Raw genomic sequence first — 20,790 nt, 5'->3', positions numbered from 1 at the left:
ATATCTCACTGGTCATCCAAAGCCAACACCTTTGGCCGCCATTCCTTCCAGTTCTCTGCTGCCAATGACTGGAACGAACTGCAAAAATCTCTGAAGCTGGAGACTCTTATCTCCCTCACTAACTTTAAGCGTCAGTTGTCAGAGCAGCTTACCGATCACTGCACACAGCCATTCTAAAATTAGCCCACCCAACTACCTCATCCCCATATTGTTATTTATTTTGCTAATTTGCACCCCAGTATCTCTATTTACACATCATCTTTTGCACATCTGTCATTCCAGTGTTAATTACGAAATTGTAACTATTTTTGCACTATGGCCTATTTATTTATTGCACACACTGTATATATATTTTGTTGTATTTTTGACTTTGTTTTGTTTACCCCATATGTAACTCTGTGTTGTTGTTTTTATCGCACTGCTTTGCTTTATCTTGGCCAGGTCGCAGTTGTAAATAAGAACTTGCTCTCAACTGGCTTAACTGGTTAAATAAAGGTAAAAAATACAAATAAAAGCCTGGGTTGCTGTCGTACCTTGTCCACAAACCAATATGTAATTTTGTAATTTGGGTAAACTATCCCTTTAAACAATGGGATTGGGGGGAGGGGGGTTCTTTAAAAAAGAATAACCTAATAGCAGGAACAGCACCATCTAGTGGTAAGAGCCTGGTAATAATCAGGATGTAGGATGGGACATAAACCCAACAACCTCAATGACTAATTTCTCTGAACAGGTGAAATAAAACATCACCAAATTCACTGAGAATGCTTTACATAGGATGAAGAGACAATACTCCTAGCTGCAGCTCCATACTACTCGTCAAACACAGAGAACTGATACAATATACTCGTTATTGGGGTGGGATTGGCATGGGGTGTGGGGGGCTTTTGACCACTTCCTTGGACTCATCATGTCTTATTCATTGTTAGAAAAAAGTTTGGTCCAAATAGGATGTTAGGTACTATAATTATTGAATATTATATGAATCATATAAATTAAAATGGCCAATTTGGGTGCAATCAATTAGCTTAATTTCTCAGATATCAAAATATTTCAACAAAATAATGTTTACGGAATACTTATCTTATCTGTTTCTAACTACAGAAACGATTTCATAACAATCTGAGATGGGCGGTGTCATGGCTTGCTGAAATGACATAGAACGACCCATATGTATTACATTAAACACAGCTAGCACATTCATAGGATTAATTAAATATTCATGAAAATAAACTTCCTGGGCCACAAACACACAGCAGACGTTTGTTTTCCCCTGAAAATGCAGACACTTGACATCAGGGCAACATATCATTCATAAATTACCAAACATTCTGTACTGTATTCTCTCTTCATTCTCTTGTTCAGTGGGGAGAGCACCACCCACATGATTCATACTTTATTATGGCAGGGGGAAAATGACATACTATGCAAAAGTTTACAATTTATCAGTATTTAAAGTCTATATCATGAAGATACATGTCAGAGTCATACATATCACAACATACACAGGCACACAATCTCACCACCCACAATATGTTATTGATATAATTTCATATGCAAAACCCTTAGGAGAGAGAAATTGTCCTGCCATTCAACAAAGGACAAAGCATTCACTATATACAATCCAACACAAGGCAATATGAAGTCTAACATTGATTCATATAGTAATAAAAGGGAAAACCCTCGGTTTTCATTTTCTCTTAATTTTCCACAGGAAATATTTTGTGCGCTCTCCCAGCTGTGTGTAAAACTGCCCGATGATGTGATGGAGATTTAGCTTGTTGTTCAGACAGCAGCATATGGCGGAAACCTGCTATGAGAACCTATCATTGCTGCCTCAGTACTTGTGCAGTGGAAATAACATTTAGGGTGGTGGTTGGTAGAATCCATGTACTTATTTAGCAATATCATCTTAAATATAGTCTTGCCAGTTTGCACAGAAGAGCGCCATTAGACTGCATAGCTCCTGAATACAAACCGTTATTGAAGATGAAAGGTACATTGGAGTTCGAGAGATTAAATATGAGAGAGAGATTAAAATAGAAACCGTTCAGGACACTATTAGGGGAAGCCCTGCTGCTGTGCTGATGCCCTCAAACCAATTTCAGTTGGATCAAACCAATTTCAATTGAAAAAAAACACAATATTTTTCCTTGAATGATATCTGTATAGTCAGTTATCACTTAGTGACACCACACCAGTGTATAGGCGATTCCTTCCTTCACTGTAAACATCTTTCAGTACCAAGAAATCACTTTTCTCATTCCCCACGCAAGAAAACCAAAAGCACACACACACACACACACACACACACACACACACACACACACACACACACACAGGGTTTCCATTAGCCGGTAATAACCGGCTTTTGGCAACAACAAAAAAAGAAAGAAAAAATCTGATTATGAAATAATGCTTTTTAGCCTATTCATTGATGGAAATACCAGTTGATGTAAATACATTTGACCGGTCATGCTTATCGGTCTATGGGTTGCATAATTTAGTGGAATTAAATTGGTGCGTGTATATATTTGTTATGTAACTTATTTATCACAAGGGCACAGTACAGAGCCTTTGAGCGGAAAATCTGTCAGACAGCGCTTTTATAAGCCCAATCATTACACAACAATTCTACTGTAAATGAAATCGTGTGTTAAAAATAGTTTTTGGTCCACGATTAAATAGAGCTACTATTTGTATTTCTCAACTGGTAATTGAAGCACGCTTCCCATTCGCCATTCAAATGCATAGGCAATGGAAGGCAGACTTCATCAGCATGTCACACACCACTTTGCAATGAGCTGGTGGCAATATGCATTTAGAAAACATATGACCAAAAATATAAATGCAACATGCAACAATTTCAAAGATTTTACTGAGTTACAGTTCATATAAGGAAATCAGTCAACTTAAATAAATTCATTAGGCCCTAATCTATGGATTTTACATGACTGGGAATACAGATATGCATCTGTTGGTCACAGATACCTTTTTAAAAAAAGGTAGGGGCATGAATCAGAAAACCAGTCAGAAAATGGTGTGACCACCATTTGCCTCATGCAGCGTGACACATCTCCTTCGCATAGAGTTGATCAGGCTGTTGATTGTGGCCTGTGGAATGTTGCCCCACTCCTCTTCAATGGCTGTGTGAAGTTGCTGGATATTGTCGAGAACTGGAACACGCTGTCGTACACGTCGATCCAGAGCATCCCATGACATGTCTGGTGAGTATGCAGACCCTGGAAGAACTGGGAAATGTTCAGCTTCCAGGAATTGTGTACAGATCCTTGCAACATTGGGCCGTGCTTTATCATGCTGAAACATGAGGGGATGGCGGCGGATTATTGGCACGACAATGGGCCTTAGGATCTCACCACGGTATCTTTGTGCTTCAAATTACCATAGATAAAATGCAATTGTGTTCATTGTCCATAGCTTATGACTGCCCATACCATAACCCCAAAGCCACCATGGGCCAATTGCACGCTCCCTCAAAACTTGAGACATCTGTGGCATTGTGTTGTGTGACGAAACTACACATTTTAGTGGCCTTTTATTGTCCCCAGCACAAGGTGCACCTGTGTAATGACCATGTTGTTTAATCAGCTTGTTGTTATGCCACACATGTCAGGTGGATGGATTATCTTGGCAAAGGAGACCAACCCTTTACATGTTGCATTTATATTTTCAGTCAGTGTAGCTACTTAATTATTTTACTACATATTATGAGGCATGTTTTACCTTGCTTCAAAGTAGCCTATGCAAAATCCGACCATATCCGTAGAGGTAATTATTTTATAAAGATTTCCATATGCCATTGAAATCATGTTCTATTGGTTTTCAACTTTCTTTCATTGTCCGGTAGCCAAATGCACATTCGCGCGTAGTTTACTGCCTTGTGCACATTGCTGCGCTAATAATTTGAGGAAATAATAGTTTATTAACATTAAGCTAAATGTTCTGATCTGTTGCATCAGCTTTTTAACGTTATTTTTTATGTACCCTAGGCCTACTGGTTGTATGAATTTGAGATCTATTGTTCCACAACTGTCCCTGAGTCTGTCTGGGCTATTTCTTTCTCGACAAGCTGACCAATAGAATAGGTAAACTTTTATACTATGGGGTTTAGTAGATTGACATCAGGTCATAGGCAGCACGTCCATAAGGCTAGGTAGGGGAAACTAAGCTTTCCCTAAGTAAATTGAATTAAATTCCCAAATTATATAGCCTAATTAGCCTAATCCTGTCTATACATAAATACAATTATTCAAAATAGGCTACTAAAGCATGATTTGGCCACAGAGGATCATTAGCTTCAGCTAGCCTTAAAAACAAAATAAGTTGTGGATTGCTTTAAACCGCATTGCATGTAGTCAGAAGTAAATTTGGGCAGTGCACATGGCAAATACCAAATAGATGATTATTGAGTTGCGACTGTCAGTGAAAAGTAGGGAGGCCCAGCCAGGCATATCGCAATATTTAAAAATGTAATTGCGGGAAATCATAATTTGGAAAGCAAATTACTATTGCCGTAAAGGGCAGACAATGAAAATAGTAATCTGTCTTTAAATTATAAAAATTCTCAACTTAATTGAGCGAACAACAGTAGGCCTATAGCCTATCTTATTGGAACCAGCAGAGAGCATTGGCCATATCCCCAGTGCTCACTGCGCATATTCCCTCTATCATTGTTGGGTCAGTGCCACTTAAAAGTTTATTTTTGGACAATAATTTCCTCCTCCAGTTTTATGGACGTCATATTTTATTTGTGTCGCCACTTCTCATATGCCTGTTATATGGACAACGTTGTTTTTATTGATCTGTTTGTTTGTCAGTGTCAGCAGAGTAGGCTACCCTGTAATTTGTAGTATTAAAAAAGATTCTGCTAATGTCTCCAGTCATATAAAATGTAGTAAAATTGCATTACATGTGTTTTTCCCATGCAAATAAAGAAGAAAAGTATCTGATATTGCCTATAGCCCAGGCCTCTACGCTATTTGCGAACAGTGACCCTGACTATACAGATATCATTCAAGGAAAAATATTGTGTTTTTTCAATAGAAATTGGTTTGATCCAACTGAAATTGGTTTGAGGGCATCAGCACAGCTTCCCCTAATCGTGTCCTGAACGGTTTCTATTATATTATTAGCCTAAATTATGACTATCCAATCTTCTCATCACATTACACAAGTCTGAAAATGCGATGATGCATAGAATGCTTTATTATAAAGGTGCATTTTTATGGTGAAAATGTGCTTCCCCAAACTTGATACTCACGCGCCGCCTATGCATAGGCTAGTGATTTCTGTTTGTTACTCATCTTGTTGGCTGAGGAAAAGTACATGTGGACAGTTATTCTAACACCTTCAAAGTGCTCGATAAGGACACGTCATTGCATCCTCGACTTGCACGTTGTTTTAAGATTAATTACCATCATCTAAAAGTGATTTCTGTCATTCTGAGCACCGTGGGTAGACGCCCTAATCAGGTTACGCACCCAATGCATATGTGTCCGGTACATTTCTCAAATGTCCAGTAAATTGTTGTTATTTTTTTGGGGGGGATAGATCAGCTTTAATATTGCAGATAGATTGGGACAGTGTGTGTGTGTGTGTGTGTGTGATATGATCTGGCTCTGGGGACTTGTTATACAAACAGTTCCTGCTAATTAAATTCTCCTTTGAAGGAATATTCCCAAAATGGCCTTCTCCATGAAGCCTGAGCCAACCCTATTTTGACAGGATTTCATGCAAGCATATCAGTTGTACACATCATTTAATCCCATGATATTAGTGCAACAATGACCCAGCGGCATATGCTTGGGTTTCAGTCATATTCTTTCCACCATGTTTAATTTTGGGGTGGAGTCTACGAGCTGTGAAGAAGTGAACACACCGGCCTTTCATATCACTAAAGTAAAAATGCAAAAGCACAAACAACACAAAGATGCTTGGGGGGGATTCACGTGGAGGAAATCATATGATCCCCTAGCTTCACATGTCAACCACAGGAGGCTGCTGAGGGGAGGACGGCTCATAATAATGTCTGGAATGGAGTAAATGGAATGGTATCAAATCAAATGAAGCTTTATTTATACAGCACATTACAGAAGTGGAATGCAACGCAATGTGCTTTACAGGAAAAAATTAAAAAGAATGAAAATAAAAGCTGAAATATTTACTACACAAACAAGATAAAACACTAACTAAGGAAAAGCAAAGCTAAAAATCTGTGTTTTAAGATCTCTTTTAAATATGTCCACAGTTTCACCCCCCCGCCCCTAAAGGCTGCCATGTCTTTTGGTACTAGGCTTTGGGATAGTTAAAAGGCCAGTGCCAGAGGACCTGAGTGACCTACTGGGTACATAACTTAAAAGCATGTCTGACATGTATTGGGGTGCACAATCGTGGATTGATTTAAAAACCAACAGAAGAATCTTAAAATGAATTCTAAAACTCACAGGCAGCCAGTGCAGAGACCTTAAAATCGGTGTTATGTGTGCTCTCCGTCTGGTCTTGGTCAGTACCCGTGCTGCAGCATTCTGTATGTTTTGTAGTTGACCAATGGCGTTCTTGGGTAGACCAGACAGAAGAGCATTACAGTAGTCAAGCCTGCTTGTAATAAAAGCATGGATGAGTCTCTCTGTATCAGCCTGAGAGAGAAACGGCTGCACCTTGGCAATGTTCCTCAGGTGGTAAAAAGCTATTTTGGTCACATTCCTAATGTTTGATGTGTTCGATACCATTCCATTGATTCCGTTCCAGTGATTACTATGAGCCCGTCCTCCCCAATTAAGGTGCCACCAGCCACCTGTGATGCCAACATACTGTCAAGACTTCCTCCGAATCTGCCTCCTCTCCTTGTTCGGGCAGGCTTCGGCGGTCGTCGTCACCGGCCTTCTTGCCACTGCCGCTCCTCATCTCATCATTCCATTTGTTTTGTCTTGTTTATTACACACACCTGGTTCATATCCCCTCATCAGTACCTGTATAAGCGTTCCCTCTGCCCCCTTGTCTTTGTGTGTGATTGTTTATTGTGGAGAGTAGTGAAGCTTGGTGGAGCTCCTTGTATTTTGTATCGCCGGGATATTTTCCTGTGTGCCTTGTATTTTCCAGTGCGCCTGTTTTGCGCCCTGGAGTGTTTGATGCGTTCCTGCGGAACTCTGTGGTTGCGGAATAAAGCCTGTTATTCTGTGATTTACCCTCCTGCGCCTGACTCCTTCAACATCACCTCATCACACATACATCCCTAGTGAAGCTGTCATACTCTGCATTCATCCATGGTTAAACATTTACTCATCTGTAAAAATCTGTTAATTTGAGGCCATCAGTACGTTAGTGTAAACCACACAATCTGAACAAAAACAGTAAAACACACACAGAGACAGATTTAATCTCCCCACACTAGATTTGTCACATAAATGGCATCATTGTTGTTATGTGTCCTCCGGAGCACTGGGCTGATGCTGAGCACAGAGCGGCTACTGAGCTCTGAGGTTAGGGGGACGACCCACGCGTGAGCCCCACATCTGACTGAATGTGGGCTTAGAGCAGAACAGCAGCTATGCGATTACATCAGCACTGAACACAACACAGGCCACTGGTCATGGCCTTTCAAAATGGCCTCTGCTATCAGAGGAGTGGGTGAGGGGACAGGGAATGTCACACAGAAGACTACAGTGGCCCCACTTGACCAGATTGTCAATATGGAGCACAAAGTGGTTGGAGTGTGCTATGCACATCAAACTAGCTTACATCCAGACAAAATGACTATACAAATACCTGAATTGATTTAGCCAACAAATGTGGTGATGTTGGGCAAGATATGAACCAAAGCATCCCAGTTCAAATGAAAGCACCTGAAAAGCAGAAAAAGCCAGTCCAAAGTATCGACTGTATAGTGTTATCTACTGTATGAGCAGGTCAGAGCAGTTTTGTCTCTCTGTGGTGCGACAGCAGAGAGTAGCAGCATGCCATGCTGTCACAGGATCAACAGTGAGCAGCAACATGGTGGTTTGGCAGCTCTCTCTCTCCAGCAGAAGAATTGGAGTGAATGGGAGAAAGAGTGCAGCACTGTATGTCTGACTTACTGCACTGTATGCAGACTGACTGGGCTCCAGGTACCAAGAGGTGAATTACACAGAGGAAAAGGCTCTGCATGCCTCATTACTATCAGGTTTGGAGCTAAGAACACAAGCATTTCACTACACCCGCAATAACATCTACTAAATATGTGTACGTGATCAACAAATGTTGATTTGATTTTAGGATAAATTGCCCAAAAGAGCTCACCTCTTTAGATAAGTTCATTATGACAAGAGCAGCGTGCACTTGCCCTTTCCAAGCTGAAATTTCTACAAGGACAACCATGGCTAAAATGCATTGTGGCAAAGTCCAAACCTTGTTTCAAAACATCAAGGAACATTGAAGAGAGAGGAGGGAATATTTGCTCTATCTGGTGCTGAAATGAGCGAAGACAAACCTCATTCATGTACATCAGGGATGGGCAAATTTGATGGGGGTGGGGGCCAGTCGCGAGTCTGCGTACCCACATGTGCAAAAGAGGGCCGCCAGTTGCCCATCCCTGATGTACATCCTCAAGCATTTCGCTAAACCCGCAATAACATCTGCTAAATATGTGTATGCGACCAATACAATTTGATTTGAAGGACTAAACCATTTGAACAAGACCGTCCATGGAACGTAACCTTGTGAACCATGTTGAGTTGGTGTAGGTGTGGCTTCTATGTATGATGATATTTCAACATGAGCAGGGATTTATGTGGTTTCCAAGGTTACCATTGTGGATCCTGCAAAAAAATGCATGAGCACCTTGCAGACAGCTTTTCACACCAAACAATCATACTATGCATCCATGCCTGACACCTGAAATCAAGCCAACAATATAGGCCTATGTTCTGCAATTGTAATACAAGCAGCTTTTCTGTAAAATACTTATAGTAAATCAAGTCATAAACAGGAACTCTGGAAATAGGGATAATAGTACAAGCCTAGGCAAGTTGTCTTAACATTCTTAGCTCAATTTGAGAGAGTTATTCACATCAATACTGAAGAGCAGCATATATGATATGTAGCCCACAAGTTAGTGAAGAAGTAGGCAACTTGAAGAGAAAACCAAGATGATGGAGAGACAAGATAGTCCCGACATCAACTACCGTACAGGAAAACACACTATTCAAACCAGTAACCTACACCAACAAAACATGCATTGTGCAATACAATACACAACAAATTGACACAGAACAGATTATTATACACTATATATGAAAAAGTATGTGGACACCCCTTCAAATTAGTGGATTTGGCTATTTCAGCCACACCAATTGCTGACCGGTGTATAAAATTGAGCACACAGCCATGCAATCTGCATAGACAAACATTGGCAGTAGAATGGCCTTACTGAAGAGCTCAGTGACTTTCAACATGGCGCCATCATAGGATGCCACCTTTTCAACAAGTCAGTTCATAAAATGTCTGCCCTGCTAGAGCTGCCTTGGTCAACTGTAAGTGCTGTTATTGTGAAGTGGAAGGTTCTAGGAGCAACAACGGCTCAGCCGCAAAGTGGTAGGCCACACAAGCTCACAGAACGGGACCGCCGAGTGCAGAAGCGCGTAGCGTGTAAAGATCGTCTGTCCTCGGTTGCAACACTCACTACCGAGTTCCAAACTGCCTCTGGAAGCAACATCAGCACAAGAACTGTTCGTCGGGAGCTTCATGACATGGGTTTCCATGGCCGAGCAACCGCACACAAGCCTAAGATCCCCATGCGCAATGCCAAGCGTCAGCTGGAGTGGTGTTTAGCTCACCGCCATTGGACTCTGGAGCAGTGGAAACGTGTGAATCACGCTTCACCATCTGGCAGTCCAACTCCATATTAATGCCCATGATTTTGGAATGAGATGTTCAAAGAGCAGTTTTCCACATACTTTGATCATGTAGTGTATCTAACCTGTCTTTGACAAAACCTTCCTACAGGGTATGAAGGAAATTGACCAAATATAGCTCAGTATGGCATCTGACCATCTGACCCGCTCCTGCAGGTTCATGCTCTACAACATTCGGAGAGTACGACCCTGCCTTACACAGGAAGCGGCACAGGTCCTAATCCAGGCACTTGTCATCTCCCGTCTGGATTACTGCAACTCACTGTTGGCTGGCCTCCCTGCCTGTGCTATTAAACCCCTACAACTCATCCAGAATGCCGCAGCCCGTCTGGTGTTCAACCTTCCCAAGTTCTCTCACGTCACCCCCCTCCTCCGCACACTCCACTGGCTTCCAGTTGAAGCTCGCATCCGTTACAAGACCATGGTGCTTGCCTATGGAGCAGTGAGGGGAACGGCACCTCTGTACCTTCGGGCTCTGATCAGTCCCTACACCCAAACGAGAGCATTGCGTTCATCCACCTCTGGCCTGCTGGCTCCCTTCCTCTGCGGAAGCATAGTTCCCGCTCAGCCCAGTCAAAACTGTTCGCTGCTCTGGCACCCCAATGGTGGAACAAGCTCCCTCACGACGCCAGGACAGCGGAGTCACTCACCACCTTCCGGAGACATTTGAAACCCCACCTCTTTAAGGAACACCTGGGATAGGATAAAGTAATCCTTCTACCCCCCCCCAAAATTGTAAAGTGGTTATCCCACTGGCTATAGGGTGAATGCACCAATTTGTGAGTCGCTCTGGATAAGAGCGTCTGCTAAATGACGTAAATGTGCCCTTGAGCAAGGCACTTAACCCTAATTGCTCCTGTAAGTCGCTCTGGATAAGAGCGTCTGCTAAATGACTAAAATGTAAATGTAAAAATGACCTTTGTTGACAAGGAGTTAAAGAATAAGAAACAAACAATCAAATTGTTAGGCATGCTCTTTGTACTCCCAATTGGTACAGTAAGCATAATCCAAAACAATGACAATGTATAGGCCTATGTAAACTAGGCCACAGCTATGTAATTACAACCAGTTATTATTTTTGTGACCTGTACTGCACAGAGGAAATAGCGTAAGTGCATTCATCATGACTTGATTTTAGGAAGGATGCCTAGTATTGTATAGAAGAATGTGGAGGTCAACCAGCACAATTGACCCCAACTATCAAAGGAAAGTGGCAATCAATTTCACAACAATGGCTTGGTTTATTCTCAAAGACGGGATATTCTCAGGAGTATTCATTGAGGAGGTTATTATCCAACCCACTTCATGTAATTAAGATTATTTGAAATATGCATAAATAGCATTGTTATTCTGAATTAGTCAAGTCTTGTAATATTTCAAAATTATTCTTATGGAAAAAGTGGGTCATCAACAAACGCTATGATGAACACATAGTAAAGGATGTGAAGGAATACAAGTTGGCAACATACAGTAGGAGCATACGACGGTCTTCACAACCAAGTAATGGCAAGCTTGTTCACTGGTTGACTATAGCACTCCACCATATAAAGAGTAGTCAACCAATAGAATCCAATCAAGAAATAAACATAGCCTTCCCTACGTAGGAGCATTTGCTACATTGTATCCTTCATCATGATCCCATCGTTTATGAATGAATTGGATAGAATGTTAATAGAGAGGGTTATCACTAGGCTACTAGTGCTGTATACTAAACAAATCCACCAAGCGGCTCAATGCGACAAGGCACTGAAGGTTGACTGTTTTTGCAGACCCAGCACATTGATTTTATTTCTAATGAATACACATAAGGCGTTCGACGATCGATACTTGTAATTGGCCAATGCAATTTTCCCGTTCTTATTATGGAAAAGGCAGCCAATATATTTCGGAAAAATCTGCTCTGTAACATCAGCCTACAGACAAGAGACCAAATACGTTATCCACAAGAACACACTAAATAGACCCCATTTGCTGTTCGAATCAAGCGTTGATAAAATCAAAGTAATTCATTTCGCATTGTTAGCTATATGGAGCGATTCAGCAGAAACAGCATAGTAAAGGATAAATGGTTCCTTACCGATTCGAAGGCGTCTAATTAACCGGACGAATGTATTCCATTGCAGTTGTAGATGAGACAGACGCTTATTGTTTTTGTGACAACAATAGCCAAATAGCTTGCAGAAATCCGGTGCTATCTTCGTGCTGCCCCACTCGCTCGCTGTAGCTGCTGAGTGTGATGGCGTTGTCTTTGCAGGGCCACAATTAAACTAACGGGACCAGTGGAGTGATTGGCAACACCGCCAGCAAATAGAATGGGAGGATGTTTTTAGTGAGGAACAGGGGATTGTAAACAGGGCCACGTTCAGTTGCCAAACGTGCTCGAACGTTGCAGATAGAAATGCCATAAATAGAGCATCCATGATTTCTTGTTTTATATGTTGGAGAAGCTTTTTTGTTTTAACATATTTATATCTGAACGTTCCAAAATGTTGTGTCCTGCTGGACGCGCCCCAGGTTAGATAAAGCCAATAGGTTAGGCCTATGTGGAAAGCGTTGCGGTTGAGAGACTATTGCATTAGAAGTATTTCCATGACATCAGATTAATTTGGGGTCTAGACTAGGACAAGGCGTGGTTGCCCATAATGAATGTTAATCAATAGATGGAAGGATGATATATGCCTACTTCACATTATAGGCTATGAAAAAATTGCATGTTGTAATGGAAAACTGGAACGGTGCGTGTCCAATTAACATGCCTATAGGCCTATATGAATACCACGTGTTAGATACTTTTCGAGTTGAGAAGATAATACAGAATAACTGCTCAATACAAGGAAAAGGTGTACATTGCATTGTGGGACAATGCAATGTCCCCCTTCTCATCATTATTATCCTCATCCTCATCCTTCTCATCATCATCAGTGTGATTCAATCAAAGATTTGGGAATGGAATCAATGATTCCTCGCGTTAACGCTGCGCTCTGATCATCATTGCGTTGGGCGCCCTCTGCTGCTTAATGACAACAATTATCAGTTCTCATTACTCAAACTGTCCCCAGTTATCCATTATTATGAACCAGGTAGTTTGGGTCCTGGATGCTGATTGGCTGAAAGCCCTGGTATATTTAACGGATAAACGCTAGAGTTCTGTACATTACCTTGGAAATAATGGACGACGCACTCTGCCTCCTCCCTTTACAGGGTTTATTTTTCAAAGTTAATGTACAGAACGGAGGTGTTTATCCCGCTTACACTACAGTTGCCAAATAAAAAAATACTCGAGCACAAATCTACCGTAATACCAGAACTAATGTCAGTGTGGCCATGATATTCTATGGAGATGTTTGCCTACAGCTGTACCCTTGTTTCAGACTAGCTTCTCTGTAATTTCGAACAATGTATCTTTTCACATCAGGCTTTACAATGACAGTAGGCCTACTTTACATACAGTTGAAGTCGGAAGTTTACATACACCTTAGCCAAATACATTTAAACTCAGTTTTTCACAATTCCTGATATTTAATACTAGTAAAAATTCCCTGTTTTAGGTCAGTTAGGATCACCACTTTATTTTAAGAATGTGAAATGTCAGAATAATAGTAGAGGGAATTATTTATTTCAGCTTTTATTTCTTTCATCACATTCCCAGTGGGTGAGAAGTTTACGTACACTCAATTAGTATTTGGTAGCATTGCCTTTAAATTGTTTAACTTGGGTCAAACATTTCGGGTAGCCTTCCACAAGCTTCCCACAATAAGTTGGTTGAATTTTGGCCCATTCCTCCTGACAGAGCTGGTGTAACTGAGTCAGGTTTGTAGGCCTCCTTGCTCGCACACGCTTTTTCAGTTCTGCCACAAATTTTCTATAGGATTGAGGTCTTTGTGATGGACACTCCAATACCTTGACTTGGTTGTCCTTAAGCCATTTTGCCCCAACTTTGGAAGTATGCTTGGGGTCATTGTCCATTTGGAAGACCCATTTGTGACCAAGCTTTAATTTCCTGACTGATGTCTTGAAATGTTGCTTCAATATATCCACATAATTTTCCTTCCTCATGATGCCATCTATTTTGTGAAGTGCGCCAGTCCCTCCTGCAGCGAAGCACCCCCACAGCATGATGCTGCCACCCCCGTGCTTCACAGTTGGGATGGTGTTCTTCGGCTTGCAAGCCACCCCCTTATCCTCCAAACATAACAATGGTCATTATGGTCATTATTGTTTCATCAGACCAGAGGACATTTCTCCAAAAAGTATGATCTTTGTCCCCATGTGCAGTTGCAAACCATAGTCTGGCTTTTTTATGGCGGTTTTGGAGCAGTAGCTTCTTCCTTGCTGAGCGGCCTTTCAGGTTATGTTGATATAGGACTCGTTATACTGTGGATATAGATACTTTTGTACCTGTTTCCTCCAGCATCTTCACAAGGTCCTTTGCTGTTGTTCTGGGATTGATTTGCACTTTTCGCACCAAATACGTTAATCTCTAGGCGACAGAACGCGTCTCCTTCCTGAGTGGTATGACGGCTGCGTGGTCCCATGGTGTTTATACTTGAGTACTATTGTTTGTACAGATGAACGTGGTACCTTCAGGTGTTTGGAAATTGCTCCCAAGGATGAACCAGACTTGTGGAGGTAGGCCTTGAAATACATCCACAGGTACACCTCCAATTGACTCAAATGATGTCAATTAGCCTATCAGAAGCTTCTAAAGCCATGACATCATTTTCTGGAATTTCCCAAGCTGTTTAAAAGGCACAGTCAACTTAGTGTATGTAAACTTCTGACCCACTGGAATTGTGATACAGTGAATTATAAGTCTGTAAACAATTGTTGGAAAAATTACTTGTGTCACGCACAAAGTAGATGTCCTAACCGACTTGCCAAAACTATAGTTTGGCTGGAGTTTTAATGACTCCAGCCTAAGTGTATGTAAACTTCAGACTTCAACTGTACCTGCATTGCCACAGACAATGCCACTACAACCATTAAATATTTAGTCAAAGCTTTCACAAAGTACACTACAACAGCTCTGAGCTCCCTGCATGGCAGTGTCGTGGGGGGGTGGGCAGTGGGTATTTGCAGCTGTTGCCTCTCAGAATCCTCTGTTGTAATTGAAATGCCAGTTGTTGTCTAATGCCCCATGAGCAGTGAATAATTGACAGCCATGCTGCATGCCTGTGCCAGCTACTCAGTCAGTCAGAGAGCACAGAACCTGCAGTTGTTCCCCACAATGAGGTGGAGTCTATTAACACTAGCATCTGGTCAACCCGTTAGCTGCCCCTCACCATTGGCTATAAGCCTTTTCGAAATGACACACAGCATAGGAAACATTGTGTAAACAGAACTGTCTTATACAAATGATTTTCAAGTTTTTTCTCACAGTATGGATACAATTTTCCTGTCATACCTTGGTTTTGTAAATCTGAAACACATACGTATAAATGTATTATATATGAATAAAAGTACTGATTGCACAGAACACTAGAAAGGAAATGCAGATATTGTAACACAGAATCTCCATGGTCATCATGCTTGTGCCTCATTCCAGTACATATTGTATACAGCAGCTGATGTCAGAAAAGTACCACTTTTCTCCAGAGAGTGGCAGTGATCAGTAACACAACAAGCCCTGACTCCTGTTGATTACTGTTACTAAACATATGTTACAGTGGGTTAGCCGACATGACTGCAAGGCAAACACTGTATTTAATCCAAAACAAGAATTTGTGGCTTGATCTCCTAAACCTTACAATGACAACGGAACAATTCAGACCTGTCAAATCATTCACTGTAATAACAAATGATAAGTTCCAACCCAAACCATGGTCCTAAAATTACTCTTCTATCCTGCTCCACCCAATGTTGAAGATCACAAACTAGGATCTGTTTCTCTGGTGTTATTGCTGCTGTTCAACTCCTTTATGTCGTACACTCACTGTAACCACTCAGAAAAGCCTTCTGTAGAAATATTAATAACGTAATAGAAAAATGTAAAATGTAAACTTTGTGTTTGAAGAGAGGGCTTCCTAACTTGGAGTAACACTGTCATAATGGTTTATCATTCAGTCCATCCATTCCTGTCTTGTACAATGGCATCCTTGTCTTGTATTAGGGCTTGCCACAGACACCACAGCACATCTGCTGACCCTATAGAGACCTGTAACTGGGTCATCTTGGAGCTGACACTGGGCACTTGAGGTTCGATGGCTGGTAGAAGGTTGCATGCAGATGGTTGTAATTCAACATGATAATTTAACAAACATTCTGTGGAGCAGCCTGCTGTGCTGGAGAATGCGTCACACTTACTGCATAAAAGGCTCATCATGATCATTGATCAACATCAACTTCAAACACATTCATTTCTAAACGTGAGAGTTAAGAATGTCAAATACAAAATGCACAAAGTAAACAACATTATATTATCAAATAGAAAAAAGGGTTCCCTATTCAACTTGCATATGTGTGATAGTTTGCATAATTGGTTATCTCTGCTCTTTCACAGTGTGGACACTTGGGTCTTTTTACGAAATCACAATCCATGATGAACAGTAAGGCATTTGTTGGCTGAAACTGAGTTCACATCTCAAGGTGAACCTGTTAGGTATGAGCAGTACTGTAAGGGTGTGTAGTCTGATAAGACAGGCACTCAGGAAGACCTACTAGATAACAGACAGGGACGGAGCAGGAGTGAGTTCCGGTTCAGGAAGAGGGATGCACCACAAAAAATATTTGGATAAAAAGAGCACAAGGCGATTGGAACTACACAATGGTGTGTCCATGACAGTATACACTGAAAACATTAGGAACACCTTCCTACTATTGAGTTGCACCCCCTTTTGCCCTTAGAACATCCTTAATTCATCAGGGCATGGACTCTACAAGATGTCGAAAGCGTTCCACAGGGATGCTGGCCCATGTTGAGTCCAATGCTTCCCACAGTTGTGTCAAATTGGCTGGATGGCACCTACTGCCATATCACTTTCAAAGGCACTTAAATCTTTTGTCTTGCCCATTCACCCTCTGAATGCCACACATACACAATCCGTGTCTCAATTGTCTCAAGGCTTCTTTAACCTGTCTCCTCCCCTTCATCTACACTGATTGAAGTGGATTTAACAGGTGCCATCAATAAGGGATCATAGCTTTCACCTGGATTCACCTGGTCATATCATGAAAAGAGCAGTTGTTCATAATGTTTTGTACACTCAGTGTATACAGAAGCTAAGAATTAATATTTGGTGCATAAATGAACTGTTACTACTGTACTTCATGATCAACCAATATATGAACTGATAGTCACTATAACAATCTATATACTGTACATCTTTCCACAACAAAATACAAATGTTGAAATATTAAACAAAACTGTATAAATATGTCAGTTCAGTGACATCATTGTCTTATGTATGAAGTAGGAAATAGCTTTACAAGCTACAACTTTGTTCAAGCGCTCTTAGCAGATACAGTTGAAGTCGGAAGTTTACATACACCTTAGCCAAATACATTTAAACTCAGTTTTTCACAATTTCTGACATTTAATCCTAGTAAAAATTCCCTGTCTTAGGTCAGTTAGGATCACCACTTTATTTTAAGAATGTAAAATATCAGATTAATTTTAGAGAGAATGATTTATTTCAGCTTTTATTTCTTTCATCACATTCCCAGTGGGTCAGAAGTTTACATACACTCAATTAGTATTTGGTAGCATTGCCTTTAAATTGTTTAACTTGGGTCAAACGTTTCGGGTAGCCTTCCACAAGTTTCCCACAATAGGTTGGGTGAATTTTGGCCCATTCCTCCTGACAGAGCTGGTGTAACTGAGTCAGGTTTGTAGGCCTCCTTGCTCACACACGCTTTTTTAGTTCTGCCCACACATTTTCTATAGGATTGAGGTCAGGGCTTTGTGATGGCCACTCCAATTCCTTGACTTTGTTGTCCTTAAGCCATTTTGCCACAACTTTGGAAGTATGCTTGGGGACCCTTTTGCGACCAAGCTTTAACTTCCTGACTGATGTCTTGAGATGTTGCTTCAATATATCCACAATTTTCATTCCTCATGATGCCATCTATTTTGTGAAGTGCACCAGTCCCTCCTGAAGCAAAGCACCCCCACAGCATGATGCTGCCACCCCTGTGCTTCACGGTTGGAATGGTGTTCTTCGTCTTGCAAGCTGCCCCCTTTTTCCTCCAAACATAACAATGGTCATTATGGCCAAACAGTTCATTTTTGTTTCATCAGACCAGAGGACATTTCTCCAAAAAGTACGATCTTTGTCCCCATGTGCAGTTACAAACCATAGTCTGGCTTTTTTATGGCGGTTTTGGAGCAGTGGCTTCTTCCTTGCTGAGCGGCCTTTCAGGTTATGTCGATGTAGGACTCATTTTACTGTGGATATAGATACTTTTGTACCTGTTTCCTCCAGCATCTTCACAAGGTCCTTTGCTGTTGTTCTGTGATTGATTTGCACTTTTCGCACCAAAGTACGTTCATCTCTAGGAGACAGAACGCGTCTCCTTCCTGAGCGGTATGTCACGATCGTCATAATGATTGGACCAAGGCGCAGCGTGATATGCGTACATCTTTTTAATAGTGTACTGGCAACACGATACAAAATACAAAACAACCAAACGAAACGTGAAGTCCTCGGTTAACAACACAAACCAACACGGAACAAGATCCCACAAAACACAAGTGCACAACAGGCTGCCTAAGTATGGTTCCCAATCAGAGACAACAAGCAACAGCTGATTCTCATTGCCTCTGATTGAGAACCACCCCGGCCAACCTAGAAAACACATGAACTAGAAACTGAACATAGAACACAAAACATAGACCCTACACACCCTGGCTCAACATATAAGAGTCCCCAGAGCCAGGGCGTGACAGTACCCCCCCCAAAGGCGCAGACTGCGACCGCGCCAACATAAACCCAACAGGGGAGGGGCCGGGTGGGCATTCCGCCTCGGAGGCGGATCCGGCTCCGGGCGTGACCACCACCCTCTAACAACCCCCCCGTAGCGCCCCTGGTCTGGTCCCGCTGGCTGGAGCTGGACTGGACATTGGTGGAGCGGATTGCATTGGCTTGGTGCGGGGAGCAGGGACGGGCCGGACCGGACTGACGAAGCGCACCACTGGCTTGGTGCGGGGAGCAGGGACGGGCCGGACCGGGCTGACGAAGCGCACCACTGGCTTGGTGCGGGGAGCAGGAACAGGCCGGACCGGGCTGGCGACGCGCACCATTGGCTTGGTGCGAGGGGCAGGAACAGGCCGGGCCGGGCTGGCGACGCGCACCATTTGCTTGGTGCGAGGGGCAGGAACAGGCCGGGCCGGGCTGGCGACGCGCACCATTGGCTTGGTGCGAGGGGCAGGAACAGGCCGGGCTGGCGACGCGCACCATTGGCTTGGTGCGAGGGGCAGGAACAGGCCGGGCCGGGCTGGCTACGTGCACCACAGGCTTGGTGCGAGGGGCAGGAACAGGCCGGGCCGGGTTGGCGACGCGCACCACAGGCTTGGTGCGAGGGGCAGGAACAGGCCGGGCCGGGCTAGCGACGCGCACCACAGTCTTGGTGCGAGGGACAGGAACAGGCCGGGCCGGGCTGGCGACGCGCACCACAGGCTTGGTGCGAGGGGCAGGAACAGGCCGGGCCGGGCTGGCGACGCGCACCATTGGCTTGGTGCGAGGGGCAGGAACAGGCCGGGCCGGGCTGGCGACGCGCACCATTGGCTTGGTGCGAGGGGCAGGAACAGGCCGGGCCGGGCTGGCGACGCGCACCATTGGCTTGGTGCGAGGGGCAGGAACAGGCCGGGCCGGGCTAGCGACGCGCACCACAGGCTTGGTGCGAGGGGCAGGAACAGGCCGGGCCGGGCTGGCGACGCGCATCACAGGCTTGGTGCGAGGGACAGGAACAGGCCGGACCGTACTGGGAACACACACCACTGGCCTTGTGTGGGGATCAGGAACGGGCCGGACCGGACTGGTAACACACCTCAGTACCTCTCGCCGTGCCTCTACACTCTCCTTCCCTCTACTGACCAATGGCCCCCGTAACCTGGTGGCCTTCTCTCCTCGTCCACAAACTCGCCCTGTATCTGCCTCCAGCAGCCCCGTCGTCCATGCCGTGTGCCCCCCCCAAAAAATGTATTGGGGTTGCCTCTCGCCTGTCCGACGACGACACTGTTGGCGCCGTACCTCCTCTCTCGCCAGGGCTTTAACTTTAGCCCATGGCCCTTTGCCCGCGAACATATCCTCCCAGGACCACCATTGGCCCACCTGGGCCATCGCCAACCTCTCCAGCTCCTTACCCGGCGTTTGCTCCTGGAAACGCTGCTTGGTCCCGTTTTGGTGGGATCTTCTGTCACGATCGTCATAATGATTGGACCAAGGCGCAGCGTGATATGCGTACATCTTTTTAATAGTGTACTGGCAACACGATACAAAATACAAAACAACCAAACGAAACGTGAAGTCCTCGGTTAACAACACAAACCAACACGGAACAAGATCCCACAAAACACAAGTGCACAACAGGCTGCCTAAGTATGGTTCCCAATCAGAGACAACAAGCAACAGCTGATTCTCGTTGCCTCTGATTGAGAACCACCCCGGCCAACCTAGAAAACACATGAACTAGAAACTGAATATAGAACACAAAACATAGACCCTACACACCCTGGCTCAACATATAAGAGTCCCCAGAGCCAGGGCGTGACACGGTATGACGGCTGCGTGGTCCCATGGTGTTTATACTTGCGTACTATTGTTTGTACAGATTAACGTGGTACCTTCAGGTGTTTGGAAATTGCTCCCAAGGATGAACCAGACTTGTGGAGGTCTACCATTTTTTTTTCTGACGTCTTGGCTGATTTATTTTGATTTTCCCATGA

The 20,790-nt window shown here is 43.3% G+C and overlaps 1 protein-coding gene across 5 annotated transcripts in view; it reads right to left on the bottom strand.

Moving 5' to 3' along the window:
- Positions 1–12,229, bottom strand: part of LOC121549004 (tyrosine-protein kinase Fyn) — a 92,185-nt gene extending 79,956 nt beyond the window's left edge. For 3 of the 5 annotated variants that reach the window (XR_006657735.1, XR_006657734.1, XM_041860768.2), the window contains exon 1: positions 11,986–12,226. The gene's annotated coding sequence lies outside the window, so the exon portion shown is untranslated. Of the gene's footprint in view, positions 1–11,985 lie in introns of all 5 variants that reach the window. The other 2 variants (XM_041860770.2, XM_041860769.2) reach the window with 2 other exon arrangements.
- Between the last annotated feature and the right edge of the window lie 8,561 nt (positions 12,230–20,790).

The sequence above is a fragment of the Coregonus clupeaformis genome, chromosome 33 (genome assembly GCF_020615455.1).
Source record: "Coregonus clupeaformis isolate EN_2021a chromosome 33, ASM2061545v1, whole genome shotgun sequence".
Classification (NCBI taxonomy): Eukaryota; Metazoa; Chordata; class Actinopteri; order Salmoniformes; family Salmonidae; genus Coregonus; species Coregonus clupeaformis.
This window is presented reverse-complemented; position numbering and strand designations above follow the sequence as displayed.